At 30.9% G+C, this 19,688-nt stretch overlaps 1 long non-coding RNA gene across 6 annotated transcripts; it reads right to left on the bottom strand.

The window, feature by feature from the left end:
• Positions 1-4,269: 4,269 nt before the first annotated feature.
• LOC145954219 (uncharacterized) lies at positions 4,270-16,000 on the bottom strand. Of its 6 annotated transcripts, none has more exons than XR_014431395.1 (6): positions 15,607-16,000; positions 15,361-15,484; positions 9,916-9,984; positions 6,672-6,782; positions 5,628-5,691; positions 4,270-5,411 (listed from the first exon to the last, which is right to left on the bottom strand). It is a non-coding gene; the product is annotated as an uncharacterized LOC145954219 (long non-coding RNA). The 6 variants fall into 6 exon arrangements; XR_014431394.1 differs by having other exon boundaries at positions 4,270-5,428; XR_014431398.1 differs by lacking the exon at positions 6,672-6,782 and having other exon boundaries at positions 5,628-5,714; positions 15,607-15,996.
• Positions 16,001-19,688: the final 3,688 nt, after the last annotated feature.

Raw genomic sequence — 19,688 nt, forward strand, 5'->3', positions numbered from 1 at the left:
AAATTCTGTAAAAAATTATTTTTTTTAAATTCAAAATTGTATTAAATAATTATCCTATTTAAGGATATTAAATCAATCATAATTATGTAAAACAAAACAAGTTCATTCATACAAAATAAAATGTCATACATAACAAATAAAGTTTAGGAGTTCAAATTTAAAAATAACATATAGTACGATCAGTAGAATTAAAGATTGAGGGGTTTTAATACATTCTTAGAATGTAAACTCATAAAAAATTTAAAAAAAATAATTTAATTATAAAATGAATAATCCAAATTATATTTATAAAATAAAAAGTAAGATAAAATTATAGAGATTAAAATTATAAAATTTTAATAATGTTATAAAACATTAAAAAAGAAAATAATTAATAAATAATAGAAATAAAAAATTATTAAAATTACAATATAGAAATTCAAAAATTTAAGACAAAAAGACAAAAATATACTTAAAAAATAATTCAAATTAAAATATAGAAATTCAAATATTTTAAGTGAAAATACAAAAATATACTTAAAAAATTATTAAAATTAAACTATTTAAATATATAATCATATTATTACAAATAAAATTAGAATATATAAAATAAAAATCAGTTAAGGGTATGATTATCTATTACTTTTTAGACAAAATCAGTTACAAGATTACGTATAACTTTATATTAAATGTGAATTTTGTAAATTCAACCGTTAAATTAAAAATCTTTTACTCTTAAATCATATATACAAAATATAATATTAATCGAAGATGATTTCTTATAAAACAAATTAAATCTGTCGAAAAATTTATATTTTCGATGAGAAAATTTTTGTAGGAAAAACTATATTATTGATGAAATATTTCAGACAAATTTATATTTGTCGAAAATGTAAGAACTAGCTTTAAATTTGATATGAAAATATTATGATATTATTAGATAAGATTTTAAGTTAGTATTTTATTAATGGTTGATAATTAAAAAATAAAACAAGGATAAATACATTTTTTGAATTTTATATGTTTGATTAAAGATAACTTACAAAATAACTCTTGGTAAAGTTATTTTGCTCAATAACTTATGGCGTGTGTTGAATTTTATCGATCCAATTAATTGTTAAATTAAAAGTTATTAAATTTTACTAATAATTAATATAAAAAATTAATTAGTTTTTGAATAAATTATTTGCTAATTAACAATATAATTGAAACATTAATTATTTTAAATTATTTAACTAAAATCTTATTGACAATTTACTATATGATCTTAATATTTTTGTATAACTAATATCTGGTTTTAAATTTGATATGAGAATATTATATATAATTAGATAAGATTTTAAGTTAGTATTTTATTAATAGTTGATAATTAGAAAAAAAAAGGATAAATACATTTTTTGAATTTTATATGTTTGATTTAAGGTAAATAAATATATTAAATTAATTAATAATTATTCAAAATATTAAAATTTAATTTATAAGTATGTAATAAATAAATATTTATAATTTTATAAATTATATTATCATTATAGATTATAAAATTAAATAATTTAAATTATAATTTTAAATAAAAATAAGTAGATGTTAATTATAAAAGTAAGTACATATAAATAAATAATAATTAAATATATTATTATTATTATTATTAATTATTATTATTTTTAATATAAAATTATTATATATTATTATTACAGTACAAATATGAGATTGTATATTTGAGGATGACTTAAATAAATTAATTTGTACAAGTTATTCTGACAATATACATATATATTTTGGTAGCCTACTCATCAGAACTTCACAGTTAAGCGTGCTTAACCTGGAGTACTACAAGGATGGGTGACCTTCTAAGAAGTTTCCCAGAAATTGCACAAATAAGGATAAAACACGCTAAACAATGAAATATCGTGAAATAGAACCCTTGAGAGGCCAAATATGAGGGTTGTTACATTAATAAATTTATTAAAATTAAAAAAAATTATAATTTTCACGAAAAATTCCTTCAGGGTAATTTCCCATGGATATATCCGAGGGTAATTACCCACGGATAAATCCGTGAGAAAATCCGTCGGAAAGTTACCCACGGATAAAAATCCGTCGGTAAATATTTCAGACGAGCAATTTATCGACGGATTAGTGTTCGTCGGTAATCCGTCGAAAATGCACTATTACCCACAGATTTTTGGCATTTCCCACGGATTCTGGCCGTCTGTAATAGCGAATTTTCTTGTAGTGAACTAGTTTAAACCATATACTTATTTGACTTGGATGGTCCAAACTTTTTCCTAGGCCCATATATTTAGACATCCACTTGCTTAGGCAAGTAGTTTGGACGTCCAAACCTAGCCAAATTAGTCATCCAAGTTGTTAAATAAGTCACATAGCTTTGATATAGTAACATCTCAACAAACTTGTTAAAAGTAATCATTAGTTAGCTAGTTGTCATAATTAGGTTAAGTAGTTGGAATTAACTTAAGCTAACCTAGGTTACTTCTAGACTAGGATTAGCTTAGCTTGCTCCATAAGTTTCTAGAGAGTTAACTAGGATTAGTTAGCTTAAGTACAAGATAGCTAACGATGATTACACTTGACCATGGTTACGTCTAACTTGCATCATAAGCCAACCAACTCGTATGTATAGGTTTTCCTTGTAATGGTCGAAACTACTTTGAGTTTTATAAATGAATTGGATGAATTTTCTCTAATTCTCTCTCTCAATAAGCTTGTTTCTCTCCTTGAAACTTGATCTTTTTCTCTTATCTTCTCTTGTGTGATAAGAATTGGAGGAGCTTATATCACTCACATGAGTGTGGCGTCAACAAGGGAATCTCATACCTTTCCACATGTGTTTGAATATGGCTTCTAACACTTTAGGAAATCATTGACAAAGCTAGAAGGAGACCAAGAAGATAAATATTTTTTTTTAGAAGCTTAGAGGAGGAACTACATCAATAAAGTCTCTTTTTGGAGTTTCCAAGGATTAAGGTGGCGTACAGAACCATGTCTTGAATTTTTGGAGCCTTAGGCAGAAAATTTTATATTTAAGTTATATTCTAATATAATTTATTAATTTTTATTTTATTCTTCTATTTTTTTAACTGTGAATTTTTTAATTAATATTTAATAATCAAAATAATTTTAACAATACACTTTATAATATTGTTGATGTCAAATTGAATCTTACAGAATTTTAGAAAAACTTTCATAAAAAATATCATTATCTACTTATTAATAATATTATATATATATATATATATATTATTCATTAAAAAAATATTTTTAATAATATAATTAATGATTCTAAAAGACTGTTTATTAATATTTCTTTTAGTGCCTTCAACCGGAGAGATAAAAATAAGATTACAAAACGAAATTAATACACACTAAAACTAAAATTTATTTGAAGATTAATAAATATTTTTTAAAAATTTTATCTTTGAAAATATCCAACTATTTAAATTTAAATGAGAGTCCAAAATAATTTTATACTTTAGAATTTATTCATAATCTGTGAATAAAAGAAAATAATTTGATTTATATTATATTATATAAAGTATTCATAATTAAAATATTTTTTTTATAATAATCAAAATAGTTAATATTTAAAATGTGTAATCTAATTACTGCCATTTTTCCTAAAATTGTTTTTGTTTTTTATTTTATATATGATCCTATTTTTATGAAATTTGACCTCTAGGTTTATTTCATGCCAAAAAACTTTTTGAATTCAAACTAATTTTTCATATAATTTTTTAAATAAATAATAAACCTTTTTAAATATTTTATAATATATATATAATCAAATAATTTTATTAATAGATCAACCATAAATGATATAAAAAAAATTTGTATGATAATTTAAATTTAAATTAATTTTTAAAATAATAAAACTAAGATTTGAACGGGTCTAAGTTCGCCTTGCTGTAAACACGGCCTGGTGGTGTATTGGTGATGATTCAACAACGAAAATTTGGAAGCAATCATGGGTAGAAGGCTTAAAAATATTATTCGTAGTACTTCTAATCATTGTGTTGCACAATTAGCTATTAAGGACATATTCATACAAGGTTTTAAGGGTTTGGGATCTTAATTTTATTCATATGCTTGTTCCAACTGAAGTGGTGAGAAAGATACAACACATGCCTACTTGCGTGATAGGTGATGAAGACAAATTATTGTGGAGCTTAAACTTAGGATAGTATATATTCGGTTAAGTCGATATATATATATATATATATATATATATATTATATTAAAATGTATCATAATAGATTAAATAAAAATAATTCATTAATTACATTTAAATCCATTAAAGTTTAACTAAAAAATCTAATCTATCCAATCCATTTAAAGAGAAAAACTATTAAATCCATTCATTATCAATTTTTTAATAGATAGATATCTAATCCATCTATGAAAATAATATTTTAAAAATATTTTATTTCTTTATCTTTTTATATAAATCCTAAACTCTAAGATTTTTAAAGTGTGGCAAAAATGTGATTTATGGTTCAATATTGACATTTTGACTATGGGCTGGGAATCTTTTAAAGAATTCTTTAAAATGTATAGTTCGATTTTTAACATGGGAGCAGGTTGATCAAATGGTTATGGTTACCTGGAGAAGTTGGAAGAAAAAACATGAAAAGTTGTGAAATTCAAGAGAAGAGTTGGCAGGTTCAGTTATTCAATGAGCCAATAACAGGTTACTAGATTGGAAGGTTGCTAATGCATGTGACATTTAGAAGAACAACATTCGAATAATCCTATTGATGAAGTTTGGACCCATTTACCGATTACAATCACTACAAGTGGAGACACATTTTACATCAGGCTTTTTAGAGATTTTATATTAATTTTAAAATGGATGTAGATTAAGATAATGTTTTTTTTTTGAGGGGAGAGATTAAGATAATGTAAAAAGTGTAAAATATTCCACATCAGTTTAAAAAATTAATGTAAAAATCCTTATTTCTACATCAATTAACAATGCAAGATCTAATATATTAATAGTGAAAAATATTTAAAAAGAAGGAGGAAAATTTTAAAAAAAACTTTCTTTTTATAATTGGTACAAGCAAAAAATCATAAGAAATTATTAAACAAAAATAATGTCAATTGATTAAAGCATTAATGGACAAGGAGAAGTATACTTTAGAATTATTGTCTAAGATGACAACAAAATACAGAAAATCACTTTTTTTTTTTTTTTTTTTAATAAAAGTTGATGTGTTAGAGAAACTGTTTTTTTTTTTTTTTTTCTTTTTTTGACTTTGGGTGACTACTCGCCAGAATTGAAGCTCCTCATGTTTAGTCCAATTGAAATCATTAGCATCAAAATGGTCTTCCAAGAGAGGCATTCCCTCTAAAGATGAGGTAGAAGGAGGGTTATGAGGCTGCTGAATAACAGCAACAACCTTTGTTTCAACATCCTGCTCAAGAAAATGAACTTGAACAGGTAGACCATTAAAAAACCCAAAATTAGAAAAATAATTAAAGCAATCTAATTGATTACTATCAAAACCTATGAATATAGTAATAAGATTTAAACACCACTCATTTTTTAATTATTGAATAACAAAATTCATTTCAAGATTCAGGTTTATCAATAACTAATATGTACGTAGCACCAGCATCAGCAGCCTCACCTAGATCAAAACCAGTTTGAGAGCTAGGATCAATACCAGGAATCATTGCTAGAATCAAATGCCCCTACAAGTCCACAACAGGCAAAGCTGCAAGAAGTTAGAGAAGCCATATAAATTGACTAGGGATATATGATTTAAATCAAGATCAAATATACAGGGCCTGTTATTATAAAATTTGAGAGAACGACTGTCAAAGTTAGCTTATTCTCTTCTTTGTCGGACTTATGAAATTCACCACAAGATAGAAAATTGAAAAGAATGCAGAACATTGTTTTTACTAATCCATTTAGAGAAAAAAATAGGCTTGGAGAACACAATATATTATATATGAAAGAGGATCTAAGCCTTGAAGCTAGTATATGATTTATCAGAAATTCCAGGCTTAGCTAAGCTTAAAAATTTCACAAAATCCAAAAGAGAAAATACAAGAAAGCATGTTCTTGAAGAAAAATAAAGAGTGCAAAGAAGGCACGTGTAGCAAAATCATAAGAAATAGAATATATAGAATCCAATATGGTGTCCTTGCATCCATATTATGTTAGCAACACTTTTTTCTGTGAGACAAATCTAATTCGCAATAAGCCATAAAGATTGTCAAAGGATTAATTTTGAATAACAAATCTAATTTGCAATCTTATTTTTGTGTATCAACTAATACATGACTCGAATTACTTGTTTATTATAATAAATTTGTAATAACAGATTAGCTTCCAATTATTCTATTAAATTTATTTATCTCTCATATATATATATATATATATATATATATATATATATATATATATGTATATATATATATATTTAATTTTATTATTATTATTATTATTATTGTAACGATCCGCCGTGGTCCCTACACTTAGTGAAATCGCATTACTACTAGTGAACTAAGAGAAATATTAAGTTGGATAACTCATACATACAGGTATAGATAAGAATAAAATAACTAATTTTTTTTTTTAAAATACAAAATAGAACGCCATATATGTACAGTCATCCCAAAAATAATATTTCTTAGTGCCGGTCAAGTACAGACAAAACTGTTACCCAAAATGGTAACCCTAGCACGAGGATCAAACTCTCCGTCTCGCAGCGGTCACCTCAACTCCAAGCTAGCCCTGACCTGCTCCCATACCAAGTATGATTATCGCAGTTCCACTACATGGAAACAGAAGGGTAAGCTAGAATTCACAAATCAATCATACAAGTATAGAACAATAATCTATACTACATAATTGTCCAACTATCAATCATATTCATAGAGTCACACCAAACACTCTATCCAATACTACTCATGCATAAGATACAATCCACCAATCATGAAGTCAAACACCACACTTCATCATATTAATAATCATGCAATAAATGCATCTCATGACAGATATCAATGCATATCAATCATCTAATGCGTCGTCACGCATACACCTAGGAGATCTCCATAACAACAGAGCTGTATAAGTGACATTCCATCCTACCGAAACCACCCCAACCGTTTTCACGCCCAATGCACCCGCTCGGTCACAGCTAAACAGGATATAATCCTCACTCGGGTTTACTCGGATGATGTCACTTACACAATTGGAAGTCCAGATCCACCGTCAGGTATAGCACAGCTGGGTACGGGCTTACCACGACCTTGGCATGCATAACCAAGTCAATAGTGGAGTTCGCCCACCGACTATCCGCAAGGATTCATGCACCTTCCCGAGTACTTGGTTAAGGGAATAACCCTCGATCTCATACCCCCTCCAACACTAGCTAAGGACTTAGAGGAGACTCACCCAACCCAGTGGCCTATTTGAGCACCACTCTCCCAAATCCAGTGGCCTCCCAGAGCACCACTCTCATATATCAGTGGTCTATCCAAGCACCACTCTCAAGAGACTCTATGTGAGCTCTTCCAGTTCGAAAATATTTTTCCTCTCCTCAAGTCCTAGGCTAGACTCATGCCATAGGCATCACATGCAATCATGCATCATACATCCTAATGGTCTGCCCACCATCATGATCAACAATCATACACATGTCATAAGACATCACATGCAATAATGCATCATACATCATAAATGGTCTACCTACCATTATGATCAATAAACATACTCATATGAACATATACACATGTCATATCATATTCAAACATTCATACGTATCATCACAAAGCATACATATGAATCACACCTCACCATACATCATATATCATACATACATGATCTAAAACTTCAACTTTAAACATGCATAAACATCAATTCATTCATAAACATATTCATGCCCGTTGTAGCCTGAGCTCACCCAGCCTAATCCCAACCTGAGAGTCCTAAGACTCATCCACGCCCAACGCGTTCAACTCACGCTCGGTGTCCTTGAAACAGAGACTCCTAAGAGTATCCACGCCTGACGCAACCAAATCACGTCTGACCCAACATCCAACCCGAGAGCCCTAAGCTCTTCCACGCCTGGCGCGCTCAACTTGCGCCTAGCCTAATCCCAGTCAGAGAGTTCAGAAACTCTCATCCAAACCAACAAATCCAGCCACATGCAAACACAAAAACACAATGCATAGGCTCCATACAACACAAAAACAAACTCCAAATCTACATGCACCCATTCGATGCATCAATTCCACCCGAAAATCCCATTTTTCCCAAAACCTCGAAAAATGAGTGAGTTCTCCGATCCAGCCATGGATCCTCAACTTTCATGCATTAATTGAATTTCTAATCTCACATGCAACTTAAATAACAAACATTCTAGCTTCCCTCTCCTGAAGGTTGGCTCAGAATAGCCAACAACTGTGAAGAAATAGAATTCCCTTCCAAAGCTCAACCCGGAACTTCAATCCTCCCAAAGCAAGCTTTCTAATCTGAATTTCAAGAAAAGTCAGAAGGAGTTAGTGATCTAGAGGAGAAAAGGAATCATACAGAGAAATTTAAGAGAGAAAGGAGCTCACAGACCCAGAGACCTTCTCTCTAAAATTTCTTTCTAAAAACTCATTCTCCTAAAGGCCCTCAACCCCTATTTATAGATTTTTCAAAATGGCCAGAACGACCTGTACCGATACCGGAATGGCCCGTTCTGCACCCCTCAATCACGTTCAAAATTTCCATTCGGAACAGCCCGTTCTAAAATCAAAACGGCCCGTTCTGGGACTCATCCGGAACGGCCCGTTCTCCTTCCGGAACGGCCCGTTCTCCTTCAGTAGTTTGGAACGGCTCGTTCCAATTTAGAAACGGTCCGTTCTGGCTACTGAATCATTTTTTATTTTTTTAAACAACGTTACAATTATTATAATAAATTTATAAATTTATCCAATTGTTCGATTAATATTATAATAAATTTGCATTCTTTTTTGCATTGTGGGGGGCTATTCTCTTCCTGTCACGTGGTTTAACTAGAACATAGAACCATCCAGAGTCTAGTTTATATAGAATTATATTATTTATATAGCCCATAGCCGATAGATTTACATTCCCTACACATTAGCCACTCTGGTCAACTTGAGAGATTTTTCAACTACAATTTCAAATTTTTTACAAGAAATAAAATATAACTAACCTATCAAGCCTTCCCATGTGGGCACTAAAGTCTTAACTTCTTTCATATAAAAATAAAAATAACTACTGAGATACTATTTAAATCCCCAATGACATTTTCATTGTTTCCAACAATCATCGAAACATCAAAATAAATAAAATACTCAAAATCTATTAGTGTGATAATTAAAGGAGAAATTTGAATGGAATTACTTGAAGTTAAGTCTTAGAGCAACAAGTTTCACAAACCAATTATGTGGTGCCTATCTTATGGATGTTGCTAACTGTCTATTGCTATTTTGCTATTTTGTTTTTGCTAACTGTCTATTGCTATTTTGCTGTTTTGTTTTTGCTAACTGTCTATTGCTATTTTGCTGATTTTTTTAGTGGTCATTGTAATCAATTTCTTCCTTTCAATTATCAATGAACAAATACTCCAACCTTATTATGCTTAATTGTTAGATTATAGTGGTACTTAATTTTGTATACTCATTTTCCAGCAATAACTTTCTTCTTATGGGCATTGTCTCTAATGTATAACTATCATTCCACTCTAAAGATAGCTTCATGGCATCATAGTATTGTCACTTCTCACAAACTTAACGGTTTAACTCTTTTAGTAAATTGAGTGAATGCCATAGCACTATATTTTTTAAAAAGGTTTCCTTCTTCACTCTTTTCAGCTTTTAAATATATCCAAATAGCACTAGCAAAACCATTGACAAAGGTAAAAAAATAGGAAGCACCAGAAAAGAACATACATGATAACTAGCCGGCCCACACATGACAATGCCAAACATCAACTCCCACAATTTCCTCAAACCTTAAGCCTGCATGGAAAATAAGAAGAATAAGATCGATATATATTCTACAACATAAAAAACCAAAACACTAGAATTTTTTTAAAAAAAAAAAAAATATGAAAGAAATTTATGAACATTGTTGTCCTAAACAATTAAATATCTTTGTTATCAATGTGATGGATCACTACAACAAAATTGTCATATAGTGACACATGCACACCCTATAGTGACACTATACATGTCACTAAAAATTACTTTTACCCACACAATAATTACAATATATATTGGTATATTATTAAAAAGTGTGGGTATATATACGTGACACACAAAATATGTTAAATCTCATTCAAAATCAACACTAAAATTATGTGTAACTATATGTCAAATAGACATATACTTACATATATTGTATCTATAATGACACTTTTTGTATGTCACTATATGTAACATTTCTTGTAGTGGATAAGGAGTCTAATCATAGAATTTAAAACAAAGAATGTTGACACAATACTAATTAATGTGTTCAAATGCAATGCATAATTACTTGATAAAAACAGTAAAATAATATAATATTATAATCATCGTCAATTTTGATTTTTCAAGATTTAGCATTAATGTAACTTAAGATTTGATTTTTCACGAACATGATCTTGGGGAACAAAAAGTAATAAAGTAGTAATCTCACGGGGTGGGTAAAATCTTTTCCTCTTTCTTATAGAAGCAATAAAGCAAATAACCAGAGGCAGGAATAAAAAGACTTCACTTGTGTTTTCTTTTTTTACACACTCTTAAGGAAAATAGTTTAGTAGTACACTAAATTGATCTTTCACTTGTTCAATTTTTTTAAAACTCATGAATTGAAAATGAGTTTAGCTCAATTTTATTGTTAGTATAGTTCAATATTTTTGTATGCAGTTCAAATTAGTTTCTTATCAATTTAGTTTAGTGTAGATAATTTCGCCCACCCTTAATTGAATGTAAATTATGAAGAATTTCTATTATCCATGAATGTATATTAAAAAATTTGAATACACTAAAGCAACAGATCATGATACCTCAGACCTAAATTGGACATGATAGTGCATATAGGAATATGTTTGAGATCCAGCAGTTTACATACTAACTGAACTTGGATCTTGCATGACCACATTAGTCATCAAAGTCTCCCAAATCAAGATCTTGTGGAAATCCAAACAATCCATAATGCTCAATTTACATACTAACTGAACTTGTATAATTTTTCAACAAACTCGTAAAAAGATGTTCTAAACTCAAAGTTACATACCAAAAAGAAGACTCAAATTGACTTTTGAAGATTCTCTAATCTCAAGAATAAAAGATATAGGGATATTCCAAACATTAATGATCTTTGTAACTAAGACATAATCCATGTCCAATTAAATAAATCAGCTCCACATCATCAGGATAAATACATGTAACCTGCTAAGATTTAGAGGTTATTTATACTACAAAAAAATACCCATTACCGATGGATTTTTTCTACGGATAAATATTCTTCTGAAAAATGTCATTATCAACAGATTTTTTCAACGAATATATGTGCATGTAAAACATAAATAATTCTGACGGATATTACTCACATATTTTTTCCATCTAAAATTTCAAATGAATGTTACTCACGAATTTTTTTCGTGGGAAAATTATGATGTTTCATACATATATTTCCCATAGATTATCTGTCTAAAATATTGTTTGTCGAAAATGTAAAAAAGTTCATCAGTAACTTTAAAAAATATAATGATTTAAATTCTTAACTAATTTTATCATGTTAATTAATTTTCCATACCAACTATTATATATATAAAATTTAGAATTAAATGATAATATAAAATAATAATTTACTATCAATAAATTTTAATATTATATATAGTTAATTTATTTAAATTGAGAAATATATAATTAGTGAAACGACATTGATGCATGATAGTCTAAAATTAAAAGGTATTTTCTTTACATGTATAATAATTTTATCAATTTTGAACTATATTATTTTTAATAAAACAAGGTTGTTATTTAATATAATTTTGAAATGATTTTTAAAAAATATTATCAACAATACCCATTGAATTACCCATGGATGTATCTGTGGATAATTACTGATGGATGTATCAGTGGGTAATGACCGACGAATGTATCTGTGGATAATTATACACATATGTATCCGTGGGTAATTATTTTTTTATTAATAATTTATTTTAAAAATAATAAAATTAATTTATAAGGAATTATGATAAATAAAAACTAAATTAGATAAGAAGTTAAAAAGTATATAAAATTCTTCTAGTCAAAGAAAAGTCTCTAAAAACGTTATGCCACAAGAAAGACATTTGTGTTTTATATACAAAAGTTAATTATTCTTTGTTTAGTTACTAATTTTAATTTAATATATATTTATTCAAATTTTAAATATGAATATAGATTTTTTTTTTTTAAAAAGGATTGAGATTAATGTGAAGTGTCATGGAGTGGAACTGTTGAGAGGTCAAATCTGAGGGATTGTACTAAACAAGGTTGTTATTAAATACAACTTTGAAATGAATTTTTTAAACATATTATCAACAATACCCATGGAATTACCCTTGGATATATACATGGGTAATTACCAACGAATGTATCAGTGGGTAATTATTGACGAATATATCCATAGGTAATTATTTTTTATTAATAATTTATTTTAAAAATAATAAAATTAATTTATAAGCAATTATGATAAATAAAAAATAAATTAGATAAAAATTTAAAAATATATAAAGTTCTTCTAGCCAAATAAAGTCTCTAAAAATGTCATGACATAAGAAAAACATTTGTACTTTATATATTGATGGAGTCAAGCAGTAGAGATGAAGCATTGAATCTCTCTTGCTTGAATCTACACTTCATCTTCTCCTTGAGACCTTGAAGATGGACGAAAGAATGGAGGAAGAAGACTAGGTTTGAAGATCCAAACCTTAGATGGAAGCACTCTAGCAAAGAATGCCAAGGAAGGCTCACAAAAAGGCTTTAGGAGAACTCGGATCCCTAAAGCTAAGCCTAGGATTTGTGATGACTCTTAAAGAGAATTTGGCTGAAGTTTTATTTCAGAATTTTCTAATCTCAAAAGTGAATACATGAATGAAGGAAGGAAGCTTATATAGGCACGGATTTGAAGCTAGTTGGTGCCAAGTTCAAGCTTCACAAATTGGCGCCTAGATTTGAAAAACATGTGACTCAAATGCAACTTAAATGGCTTTCAAATTAAACCTAGTTTTTCCTAATTCGCCTATTTAAGTAATCATTCCATAATCCTATTCTAATGGCCTAAATACAATGGTCAACCAAATACAATCAAAAGGAAAAATTACAAGAAGTAAAATGAGTCCAATATTGGGTACCAAAAGCCCAAAGGCCCATGAAACCCAAAACTAGGCCCAATAAGCCTATGGCCCAAAAATGCTACCCTATGTGGTCCAAAATACAAGACCAAAATATATGAAACCTATGCTAATATGATATATACAAAACGTAAGAAAATGAGTATCTCAAGGTGTGGCCATATGAGGATCAACTTGGGCCTTCCAAGCCCATCGGGCCCATTGGGCTTTGACTGGTCCAAATCTTCATGTCTAGCCCATTCCTCTTGGTTCCTTCAAGATGTCACCTCTTGGCTTCCTTGGCATGATTCCATCTTATGTAGAAGTTAATTATTCTTTGATTAGTTACTAATTTTAATTTAATATATATATTTATACAAATTTTAAATATTATTTATTGATTTAAGTATAATATTTATTTATGAGGAGGGTTCAAACGACACCAGTGCAACTTTTACTAAGTATTACACCGGTCAATAACTTTATACTAAATGTGAATTTTATAAATCTAACCATTAGATTGAAAGTTCTTTACTCTTAGATCATATATACAAAATTTTATATTAATCCAAGATGATTTGATACTTCATTCTTATAAAAAAAATTGATGTAATATATACATTTCAAAATATAATAAAATATGAATACTTTGATTACTTTCAAGTTGTTGTTCAATTTTAATAAAATTTGATATAAACATATAAAGTGATATGAACTTTCAATTTAACGATTGGGTTTACAAAATTTACATTTAATATATATTAAACTATTGAGCGGTGTAATACTTAGTAAAAGTTACACTGATGTCGGTTGAATCCTCCTCTTTATTTATATATAATTTATTATAAATTTTAATCATATATAATAAAAATGTAACTTGTGAAATACACAAACTAAAATACTAGTATTTTTTAATTTACATAAAAATTATAGTATTATATTATATTGTAACTTGTCAAATACATCGGAATGAGAGGGATTTAGAGATTATACAAGTATGAGATTATATAGTTGAGGATAACTTAAAGGAATTAATTTGTACTATCTATACCAATAAGATGCATCTACTTTTTGATAGCTTATTCCATAAGAGTTTCATAGTTAAGCGTGCTTGACATAAAATAATTTAGGAATGGGTGACCTTCTAGGAAGTTTTCCAGAAAATGTGCGAGTGAAGAAAAAGCACATTGAAAAGTCTTATGTTGATTTGTGAGGTAAGTCTTTGATCCTAAAAATGGATAGACATCTCAGATAGGGCTACGCATAAAGGGTTCTAACTAGTGAAGGGTTCTGACCAACGAGGAGTTGCGTGAACTATAGTGGAGTGGAGCCGTTGAGAGGTTAAATCTAAGGGGTGTTGTACTAATTTAATACAATTTTGAAATTAGTTTTTAAAAATATTATCAACTATACCCACAGAAATACCCACAGATACATTTGTCTGCATTTACCCACGGATATATCTGTATGTAATTACCCACGAATGTATCCATTGGTAAAGTTGTCAAAAAGTTACCCACGGCTGAAAATTTGTCGATAAATGTTTTATACGAGCAATTTACTGATAGATTATTGTCTGTCTATAATATGTTGAAAAATAAGTGTTACCCACGAATGTTTTGGGTTACTCACAGATTTTGGTCATCTGTAATTCTAAAATTTCTTGTAGTGTTATTTTTAATTTAATTCATAGGAGAAAGACATCATCATTTGGAAAGTGGCACTGATCTATGTCCCTAAGTACAACAATTAGTCCCTTCCAATGCCCAAAGTCCCAAACTCTTGTCAATTAGCAAGATACTCCAATCACTCAAGCTTTTCTCCTATTTATAGGCAATATGGCATATTTCTTACTATCTAGTCCCCCTAAAAAACAAATTGAATATAACAATTAACTAAATAAGGTCCTCCACTAATTGGTACCTATCATCTTCTTCCCTAGAACCTCATGCAACACTATAAACAAACAAACCAATAATTTCCCGAGCAACCAAATTTTGCAACATGAAAGAAAACAGAAATAGGAGCAAACCTTCCTTGGTACGTAACTCCAAATATTTTGATAAAAATGAGTCCAATTATCCCCTTGATAGCGACTTCAATGACAACTCCTTGTGACTCTCCAATCTTGTAATTAATCTCGAGTTGCTAAAAAACTAAAAGCCAAGAAGAGGAACGCAACACAAAAACATAAACCAATCAAAATCCACCAATAAGAAGGGGAAAACAAAACCCTAACATTAGAGGAAAGGTGAAACAAATAACGAAAAATAAATACTCCTTGACGCTATGAGATTAGGCGAGTAGTCAACATCAAGAGAAGAACACGTTCACTTCGAGAGGAGCGTGGTGAGGGCCTGGAGCTGCTCGAAGACAAGGAACAAGGAGTAAGAGGCACGAAGGATAAGGAGGTTGGGGGCGAGAGGTGGGCATAATGACAATGTTTAATGATCAAATTAGGGTTGGAAAAGAAAGAAGTGGTTGTTACTAAGAGAGAGGCAGAGTGTTTTGAGGAGACAATACTACATCGATCCTTTTGTTAACCAATGTAGAATATTCTATTTTTACATCCCTTCTTATTAAACTCAATGTAAAATAGTCAACTAATTACAAAAATGTCATCGTCTTTCTTTTTACATCGATTATTTAACAACGTAGAATATTGATTTTATAGTAGTGAGTCATCAAATGCAATTGCAATGCTTCCTTTATCCCAACTGAAGGAATCATATATGGGGTTATGGCATGCATTAGAGATGAAAATGGTAGCTTTTTTACGAGCTAAAACTTATTGTGTGACTGATGGGGGATGATCTCTTTGAATTTGAGGCCAGAGATACCTCCTCAGAAAAAAAAAAGAATAAAAAAGAAGAAACAAAATTATATTCAACATACTCAAATTAGGGATTCAAAGGATATATAACCAATCTTGGCCATGTGTTCAATCTAACAAAATTATTTCTAAGAAACTAATAGCTTGCCAACTTATCACTAAAAAAAATCTAGTCGCAAATACATGTTCACATCAATATTGCCCTTATCGGAAGCAACACCTTTTCCTTAATGTCATAAGTAGCTTGCTACTCGATCCAATTCTCCTAAAGAAGACCCAGCCACTACATTAGAACCATCTTAACTAGACTACTATTTACAAATTTTGTCTTGAACCCCAATATGGCTAATGAAGAAACTAATGGATTGTTGTCCATTGATTGCATAGAAACCTCATCATTCACAGTAAGAGAGAGCCAACATGTGCTTTTAGAAGTGAGAAAAGAAAAACATTGTGAATTTAAGAGTAAGAAGGTAAAACAAGTTTTTAGGCCATGAGTCTAATATGTTCTATTACTTGGAAAGGACCATACACTACTACAAAAATCACTTTTAAAATCGGGGTTTTAAAATCGGCTCTTAAGCAGCCGATGTTAAAAGTGACGCGGTAGCAATTTTGTAAATAATGAAATTACTTTTTAAATCGGCTACCTTTTAACCGATTTTAAAAGGTCTCTGATGCAACTTTTAAAATCGGTTCTTAAGGAGCCGATGTTAAAAGTAGCTTTTAAAATCGGTTCTTAAGTAGACGATTTTAAAAGTAGCATTTTTAAAATCGGCTCTTAAGTAGCCGATTTAAGAGCCGATTTTAAAAGTGTTAATTTTAAAATTGGCTACTTAAGAACCGATTTTAAAAGCTACTTTTAACATCGGCTCCTTAAGAACCGATTTTAAAAGTGCTACTTTTAAAATCGGCTACTTAAGAGCCGATTTTAAAAGCTACTTTTAAAATCAACTCATTAAGAACCGATTTTAAAAGTGCTACTTTTAAAATCGGTTCTTAAATAACCGATTTTAAAAATGTCAATGCCTATATTTATTCGCTTTCCCTCCATTCTGTTTGATCTTTTCCTGCATTCTCTTTAATCTTTTTCTCCATTTCTTTCTTTACTCTCTCTCGAACTCACATCTAAAGTCCTAGCTTCTCATTTTCTTTGCAAGAATATTATATCAACGTAATATTCTAATTTTTTTTTCATGTGCTGCGTTTTGGTAAATTTTGAATCTGGAACGGCCCGTACTGCAACCAGAACGGCCTGTTCTGGTTGTAGTACTGCCCATACTGCAATCAGAACGTGCCGTTCTAATTGGAGTACGGGTGGTGCTTTAATCAGAACGGCCGTTCTGACTGCAGTACGGGCCGTTCTAACTGAAGAACGGGCCGTTTTGATTGCAGTACGGGCCGTTCCAGACTACAGATTTAGGAATTTTGAGGAAACTGGAATGACCTGTGCCAATTTAAAAGTCTAACTTTTAAAATCAGTTTATGCATGACCGATGTTAACTTTTAAAATCGGTTGATGCATGACCGATGTTAAAAGTGCCACTTTTTAAAATTGGCTCTTTTAAAATCGGTCAGAAAACCGATTTTAAAAGTAAAAAATGACCGATTTTAAAAGTGTTTTTTCCACTAGTGATAAAACCACTTACAAAACTTGTGATTTTTCGAACCAAAAAGTGAAGCAATCAGTTGCGATTCGTTATTTTTGGTTGATGATTTTGATTGGTTTAGATATTTCCCACTCAAATCCAATCGTAACTGGCCATTGATCAGCCTCACCTACTTACATAGAGATTTAAACATGTTGGAAGGTAGATATCTTATTATATATGTACTTCTATATCCAACCACCTAGATCAAATACAAGCACAAGAAATTCACCAATAAAAATAATAATGAAACTCTTTTTCAATTTGTATCTTATAAGATCTATAAAAAACTTCTTAGATAAACCAAAAAGCAAACTTAAGTCAATCCAAGGGAAATTCAAAAGTAAAAGACAAAAACTTATTTTTATCCTTTTATTTTCAATGTCCTTATTACTAAATTTGAAAGGCTAAGTTTCATGTAAGTTTCAAGGACATGCCTTACAATAATGATAAATTCTTAGTCTCAAGTTTAGAAAGAAGAGTTGATAGAAACATTAGGAGAGACTTGATTGATGTGGTTTCTCCTTCAAACTTAGACGAATCTTTAACTTCTTGGACTCCTCCAAGCTCCTTCAATGGCTTCCAATGATGTTAGAAACCATTTGTAACACAAAAGGAAAGGTAGGATCTCCCTAAGGTGATGACACACTCTTGAAGAGTGATAAGTCTCTTCAAATTCTCACTATACTCAAGAGAAGACAATTTTTCTTACCAGAGATCGGTCGTAGAGACGATCTACTGGGCAAGATTGGTGAGCCTCCTTCGCTAGGTACACTTGCTGTTCTAGAGCGGGGGTGGTACCTGTAAAAGAGACTCCGATGCTAAAGTTAGTGCTTGTGGATGTATGAGTCTCGTATAAGTAATGCACGTACCTCAGTGTGAATTAGGGTTTCATTGGGCCTTGAGCCTGAGATCAGTTATGACCTATTTAGATAGCGGGCCTTGTCCTGGCCGATGTCGACTAGCGTGTGTCCGAGGTCGTTCTACGCTTTGATGCCGAGCTAGAGCTCGGCTTCGCGATACGGATAATACACTAGCCCCCCGAGCTCTGAAGACCGTGGGTCGAAGAGTTAATGCCGAGCTCGGTGAAGGGTCGTGACTCTTCGCGTACGCTTCCTTATCATGATGCCATCTGTCATAGCCGTCACCTTGTTCTCCGAAATGCGTGGGCGACGTGTTAATGAGAGTTGACAGTTATGTAATGATGGGCGCACTTCGCCATAATGGGGCCCCATTAATGTGTCGTCAGTTTTGTCTCCTCTCTCCACGTGTCATTTTAGTTTCAATTTTGGGAAAACCCCTTTTTCCCTCTCTCCTTCGCGCCCTCTCCTTTTCACTTCACTCTTTCTTTTCTTTGGCTTCCCTTCTACGTTTTGTCTTTTCCTTGTTCTCTACCTTCTCTCCGTCTCCGATTTGCCTCACCGCCGGTGTTTTCGCGGTCGTAGTTGTCGTTCTCCCCCGTTTGTCTTCGTTTATGAGAGGAGTACCAGGTACTTCCCTTTATTGCCTTCTCTGTCATTCCTTCTCCCTACCAATCTTCTTCGTATTTCCCCTTTCTCGAATCATTTCTGTTCTTGATGGCTGGTAATAGTGGTGTCACACCTTCTGCGCCAGCCAAGGGTAAAGGCAAGGCACGCGGCAAGACGGCGGCCAACGTTGAAAAGAAGAGGGGTGGAAATAACCCTAGGGATTCTTTTCCGTCATTACTGGCTACGAATGGGTCAGAGGGGACGTTGGAGAGTTCCAGAGCGTCCTCAAATCATTCCTTGAGGTTAAAGCGATGTGGAAATCGCTCAGGATCTGCCAAGGGTCCATTCCCAAGCTCATCTGACTCGAGCCTTGTCAGCCCGGTGAGCATGTGTATATGGGGGGTACCTC

The sequence above is a fragment of the Cajanus cajan genome, chromosome 2 (genome assembly GCF_000230855.2).
Source record: "Cajanus cajan strain Asha chromosome 2, NIPB_CcT2T_4, whole genome shotgun sequence".
Taxonomy (NCBI): Eukaryota; Viridiplantae; Streptophyta; class Magnoliopsida; order Fabales; family Fabaceae; genus Cajanus; species Cajanus cajan.